Below are 6,312 nucleotides of genomic sequence, written 5' to 3'. Positions count from 1 at the left end.
TGGGGGATGCATAATTTTGAGAAGTTGCCCTCTTTAGAGACATTTAGGGTGTGGGTACAAGTCAGTAAGTTTCCCACAGGAGTTGTGAAACCTTCCCCTTCCCTAGAGAGGCATGAGTGATTCATCTTCCCTATGGAAAAAGAAGGGATTGCCCTCGGGTCTGACATCTTTAGTGCATGAAAGAGTAAAGACAAGCCCTTGCAAGTCTCATTTCCCCAAGCATCCTTGTCCTGGTACAGGGCCAACATGCAGTTCATCTCAGTGGGATCTGTGTTCCAGCCAGGGGGAACGGGACCACCTGCGCCTGTGGCTGTCCAGCAGCACATGCGTAACAATCGTTTTTATTCAAAGTGAGTACTGAAAATTTAACCCACTCTACCCAGGCATTGGTGTCTCCATAACCTATCTCTATTTCAAAGAGTCTGTTTTAGACTTTTATCTCTGTTACAGTAACTAGTCTAGGGTCATTTGGGGGAAGCTCTAGCTCATTATTTCCCTCAGGAATAAAAGGGGTTTACACTGTCTGTCCTGGCAATTGTCAGGAGGAATTCCTTTAGCTAAGTGGAGCTTCCTTTTTAAAGATTTTTCTACTGCATGAGGGGCCATCCACCATTGAAACTGGGTAGTCCACCAAACACTGTTCCACCTTGGACATGGGAGCCTACTTGCACCACAAGAGAGAATCTGACAAACATCATGCCTAATGGTTTGGAGGCTTGATGTTTTAGTAATATTGATTACCAGTTTGACAGGATAACCAGGAGTTCCTTCCCATTCTAGGGCTCCCTGTGACTTGTCTGTGAAATAGTTAGAAGGATAGAACTTAACATTTTTAGGTTCTTTTTAGTTTCTGCTTTAAGGATTGGTTAGCCAGCCACCTGGGACACCTGTCAATACTCTGTTTTGTCCCCAGATCCCCCAGTCAATTAATTTTACTCTGGTGCAATGAGTCCAACCCTTTTCAGCCATCTTCACTGCAGTCTCTGTGGTCAGGAGCACTTGGTAGGGGCCTTCCCAGCTGGGCTGGAGTTGATCTTCTTTCCAGGATTTTACTAACACCAGGTCCCCAGGCTGGAAGCAGTGAGCGAAGAACTCAAGTGGGTAAGTCTGGGCGAGGAGTCCTTTCAGCCGGAGAGAAGATAAGGTAGAAGACATGGCCAGCACATATTCCCTTAAAAATTTCTTTTGTTTCCACAGTGGGCAAGCCTGTTACCCTTCCCAGATATGGTAGCTCATATAATAATCATTATTCCCTGTAGTACTTTTGAAGTAAAATGACTCCTGTTATCTGAATCAACATTTTCTATTAACCCAAACCTAGAAATAACTTGCTCTAAAAGTATCTTTATCACAGATCCTGCTATTGCAGTTGTTAATGGGTGGGCCTCCACCCATCCAGTGAGATGGTCAACAATCACTAGTAAATATTTAAGCTTTCCCACTTTCAGCATCTCAGTAAAGTCAACCTGAATACTTTGGAATGGTCTTATTCCTGGGAGTCTCTCTCCAGATACTGGCTTTCTCATACACTTCTTATTAATTCTTTGGCACATTATGCAGCTCCTACAAACCTTTTTAGCAATGGTGTAAATGCTAATACACCCATAAACCTTTAGCAAAGCATCACACATCACCTGAGGACCCCAATGGCTCCCTCTATGTAACATGTTCATCAGTTCTCTCATAGTAGGCTGGCCAATCATTTCTCTCCCATCTGGTAAAGTCCACCTCCGTTTCTCATCTCGAGATGCCCCCACCTCCTGTAGCTTCTTAATCTCCTTCTTGGAAAACTTTGGGATCAATGAGATTTTAGGGATATTTGGCGTTAGATTAAAAAATCTAATTTCATCTTCAGATGCAGCCTCTTTAGCAGCTACATCAACAAATCCTATTACCCGGTGCTTCATAAGAACTACCTTTCTGGTGACCATTCACATGCGTTATAGAAATCTCAGCTGGAAGTACAAGATTTTCCAGAACCTCCTTAATTAATTCCCCATGAATCAATTCCTGTCCTTTACTATATATGAGACCTCTTTCTGTCCAAATTTTCCCAAAGGTATGGACTACTCCAAAGGCATGTGTGTAAATGGTGTCCTCCTTATCTGAAAGTAGTTTTAAGGCCTGATTAAAAGCAAACAACTCACAGGTTTGAGCTGACCAATGATTGAGTAATCTCCCCTTTTCACAGATGGATAGATAACTGGTCTCCATCAATAATGGCATAGCCATTATGTCATTTGCCCTCTATCATCCGGGAGGACCCATCTATAAACAGTTTCATACCCCCACCTAGAGGAGTTTTCCTTAAATCAGGCCTGACTCTAGTCTGATACTCTATGAGGTCCATGCAACTATGGCTCAATTCTGATTGACCTTCAGCCTCCCCTGCCCATAGGAAGCTGGTCGGATTGAGACAGGTGTCTGTGGTTAAGATCAGGTCATCTTTTTCAAGTAAAATTGCTTCATATTTTAAAATTTGAGAATCTATTAGCCAGTGCCCAGCCCACTGATTAAGTAAGCATGACCCAAACCTGGTGAGGAGTACTGACAAGGGTTCCTCCAAGTTAATTTCCTGCTCTCTTCCACCAGTAAGGCCATGGCTGTGGTGGCCTGAATGCATTCAGTCCATCCTCAAGAGACAGGGTCCAATAGTTTAGACATAAAGGCCACTGGTTATTTCTTTCCTCCCAAGGCTTGGGTCAAAACCCCTACAGGGAATCTTGTTCAACAGTAACAAACCAGTGAAATGGCTTCTGTAAAGATGGGAGTGCCAGGACTGGGGCGGTGACTAAAGATTGCTTTCAATTTCTCTAGATTTTGCAGTTCCCCTGGGTCCACTGGAGAGGATCTGACTCTCCCTCTAACAATTTGAAATATAAGCTTCTAGCCTCTCTTCTAACACTTTTTGAGCTTCTCTCAGTAATTCCTCTATAAGTTTTGTAAGAATGAGTTAGCATGAGAATGGCCATCTTAAGGGCTGAAAAGCCATTTTCTGAGTGCATGACTCAGGAAAGGAAGAACTGGGTAAGGCTTGATAAACAGGTTTTGAAGAACAAGTTAATCATAGACACCGGGTTGTGGGCAGCTGCGACCCTTGGTCAACTAATCATGCATACCAGGTTATGGGCGGTTGCAACTCTGGTCAACTTATCTTGCTGAACCACCATAACATTTGAGGAGTGGTCTTATCTTGCTTTTGCTTAACCCCCAGGATGTGGCACAAGCCAAAAATTATGGAAAATTACTGTAAGTGCTTTTTGAAAATGCCATATAAACCCGTGGCTTTGAGTGCTCTGGGTCCTTGTTGAAACCTGCTGTGTTGGGCAGACACTTGGACCCCAGCTAGCTGGAAATAAACCTCGCAGTGTGACTTGCATTATCATGAGTGTCTTCTGAGAGGTGGTCGACTCCGGACCCTAACATTTTGGGGGCTCATCTGGGATCGGTAGACCCCTTCTGAGAGACAGATGACCCCACTGATACCGAGGTTTGCTCAGAAGCCGCAGAAAGAGGTTTGGCCACCTCTGAGAGGGGAGGACTGAAACACGTCTCTGCCCGGTCTCAATTGAGAATTCTCGTGAAAAGGAAAGGAGCAGGTTACGACCCTGGAGGCTCAAAGTCATGGGAGATGTCCCCGATGAAACGGTACCAGAACAACGTCTGCAGTGGACGCTGTTTGGATGGCTAGGTAAGGATCCTGAGCATTGTGTGATTGAGACGGTGCCTGTGAATGTAGTGTGGCTGACCGGCCGGTGAGTGTTAGAAAACTCGGTTCGAATTTGTATGTTTGCTTGCTTTGTGTACCTTGTCTTTTTCTGGCTTCTATTGTAATAATGAGACAGGCTCAAGTAACACCTTCTAACTTCATCAATCTCATGGAACCCGATGCTCACTGCCGCAAGGTAAGAGACCTACGCTTGGCTCTTATTCCTGACTAAATGCTGCACTTTTTATCTCACAAAAATGTGTTTGGGCACCCGTTAGCCACTTAAAAGATGATGAGAGTCAGCTACCAGTCTTAAGTCTCGGGTGAAAGGTTTCCTGGTGTCTGCTGCTCCTTGATCCCCCGCCTCTGGACGGACGGGAATGTTGGGGAGTGGATGAGCCGATTTCCTACTTTCCTCCTCCAAATGTTAAAAGGAAGAAATTTATACCTTTCTGCTTCTTTATTTGTAACATTCTTACGTGCACAGCAAGTGAGCAGGCAAGGGGGAGGGACTTTTGGGAGTGAACCTTAGGAACCGGTGCTCGGCAGAGCGGGGAAACCAAGGGAGTGTTTTCTTGCTTGTTTGGGTTGGGGAGGGGGGTGAGGCAGAAGGGAGCCACTTCATAAATTACTGTCAGTGTAGTGTGTTTATGTTGAGGAGGGAGGGGTGTGAGACAGAGTGGAGCCACCCGCTAGGTTGCTGTCCTTGTAAATTTTCCCTATCATTCCCCTGGACTCCAAGGGCAGACTGGACTAGTAGACAGTGGTCCTGAGATCTCAGCTCCAGCTGATTGACCCAACAGCACTGAGTGAACCTCTGGCTAGGCTGCTGCCTATTCCGGAGTTGCAGATGACCCCCGACCTCTTGTCTCAGTGATCAGATTTGTTATAGTGGGTGACTGGTGAGATAATTTCCAGGAAGTGGCAGAAACTGGTGTTTGAGAGTATAGGCCCTCCCCCCAAATGTCTGTGGCAGCCCCTGAATTTTATTTCTGGCCTTAGCAAAAATTCCCTTGCTCTTCATTCAAAGCAGTCCTCTTCGGCCTGCGCCACTTTCTCCTGTGTAATGTAAATGAAGTCTGTAAAGTAATCAAGCTGAAACCTGATACCAACATTTAAATAGCTCTATTCTGTTGATCTTTCCTTAGAGGTAGTCATCCGGAGCTAGGCATTTCCTTTTCTGCAGCCCCGGGAAAGCAAGACAGGCTTGTGACTTAGATCAGGGCTCTGGCAGCAAGAATTCACACAGTCCCTGCACTTAGCAGACAGGCAGGGAGCTCTCAAGTAAAGCTCATGTAGAGAAAACTAGGGAAACTCCCAAAAGGTGTAAGAGCACACTAGTAAGGTCCCACTAAATCCAGAGCTCCGAGGCAACTCTTGCTGAATGAGAAGGCAAGAGGAGAATCAAGGCAAGGTACAGGCCATGCTGGTAAGGAGTGGTTAAGTCCAGTAGGCCTGGCAGAGAAGGTGACTGACCACTATCACCTAAGCTCCAAAGCAAGGGGACGCCCTCACAGAGAGAGGCTGACCAGGTGCTGGACACCTGTATTTCTCTCTTTTTCAGATGGGAGCATCCTCTTCAAGGTTAAAGCCAGACATGCCTCTGGTATGCATTCTGAGGAACTAAGAGCAATTTTGATCCCCAGACCCTGAAAAAGAAGAAAGGTCTTATCTTCTACACAAAAGCCTGGCCTCAATACAAACTCTCTGATGGGGAGGCTTGGCCCCTGAGAGAAGTATGCAATATAATAAAGTTATGCAGCTAAACTTATTTTAATGCAAGAAAGAAAAATAGTCAACAGTCCCATAGACTACAATGTGGAACTAGTTTTGCAAATTATTTTAGTGGAAATCTATTCTACTTATTGGGTTCATTATCTTCAAAAATTGAGAGGTTTTTTAAAAACTAGACTCCCTGAAACAGAAGAAATGTATCTTCTGCAATACATCCTGGCTTTAAATGACTGGTGCTAGAATTGTACTTGCATTTCATTTCCAGCCCCCTGGACACACACAGTCCCTATCAGTTCAGAGCCTTCATCGGCCCTGTTAGTCTGAGGCCATCTAAACCTTAACCCAGTTACATAAACTGCTCACCTGTAGAGTATAGTCTTACAAACTAAGATACTTTTAGTCAAATAAGCTAAAAGGAAAGGCAATTAAATATCAGTAACTCAAGTCTCTGTGTCAGTTTATCTCTCTGTGTATATGTTCTTTTTATGAAGAGTGTTGCTAACTGTAGTCATTATGTCTCCGTCTGTATGTTTTGTGTGTCTAAGCAAAGATTTTTCTACCTCTGGTTGGTATTAATGAAATGGATTTAAAGACAAGTGCTTGTAAAAATTGGGCATACTAAAACTTCCAGAGAATTCTAATAAAAAATATTAAGCATTAATGCTAATTTAAGTTAAACTGAAATAGACATGTCCCTATGGTTCTCAGCTGCCTGTTTATCTAAAGTCATTTGAGTTGATGTTATCTGTTAAATCTTTCCTTAAAGAGAGGCTGCACTTTGTCTAATGTTTGGTAAAAGTTTTGAGTAATCTAGCATAGTTGTTGGAAATGAGTAAACTAAGCGTAGCAAGTAAACATCTTAATAGTGA

General features: G+C 44.0%; 1 long non-coding RNA gene across 1 annotated transcript; it reads left to right on the top strand.

Moving 5' to 3' along the window:
- Window positions 1–2,400: 2,400 nt before the first annotated feature.
- LOC130682025 (uncharacterized) lies at window positions 2,401–5,801 on the top strand. The gene is made up of 3 exons (XR_008995324.1): window positions 2,401–3,253; window positions 3,846–3,905; window positions 5,274–5,801. It is a non-coding gene; the product is annotated as an uncharacterized LOC130682025 (long non-coding RNA).
- The last annotated feature ends 511 nt before the right edge of the window (window positions 5,802–6,312 follow it).

The sequence above is a fragment of the Manis pentadactyla genome, chromosome X (assembly GCF_030020395.1).
Source record: "Manis pentadactyla isolate mManPen7 chromosome X, mManPen7.hap1, whole genome shotgun sequence".
Lineage (NCBI taxonomy): Eukaryota > Metazoa > Chordata > Mammalia > Pholidota > Manidae > Manis > Manis pentadactyla.
The sequence above is the reverse complement of the archived record's forward strand: the minus strand, read 5'-3'. Positions and strand labels throughout refer to the sequence as shown.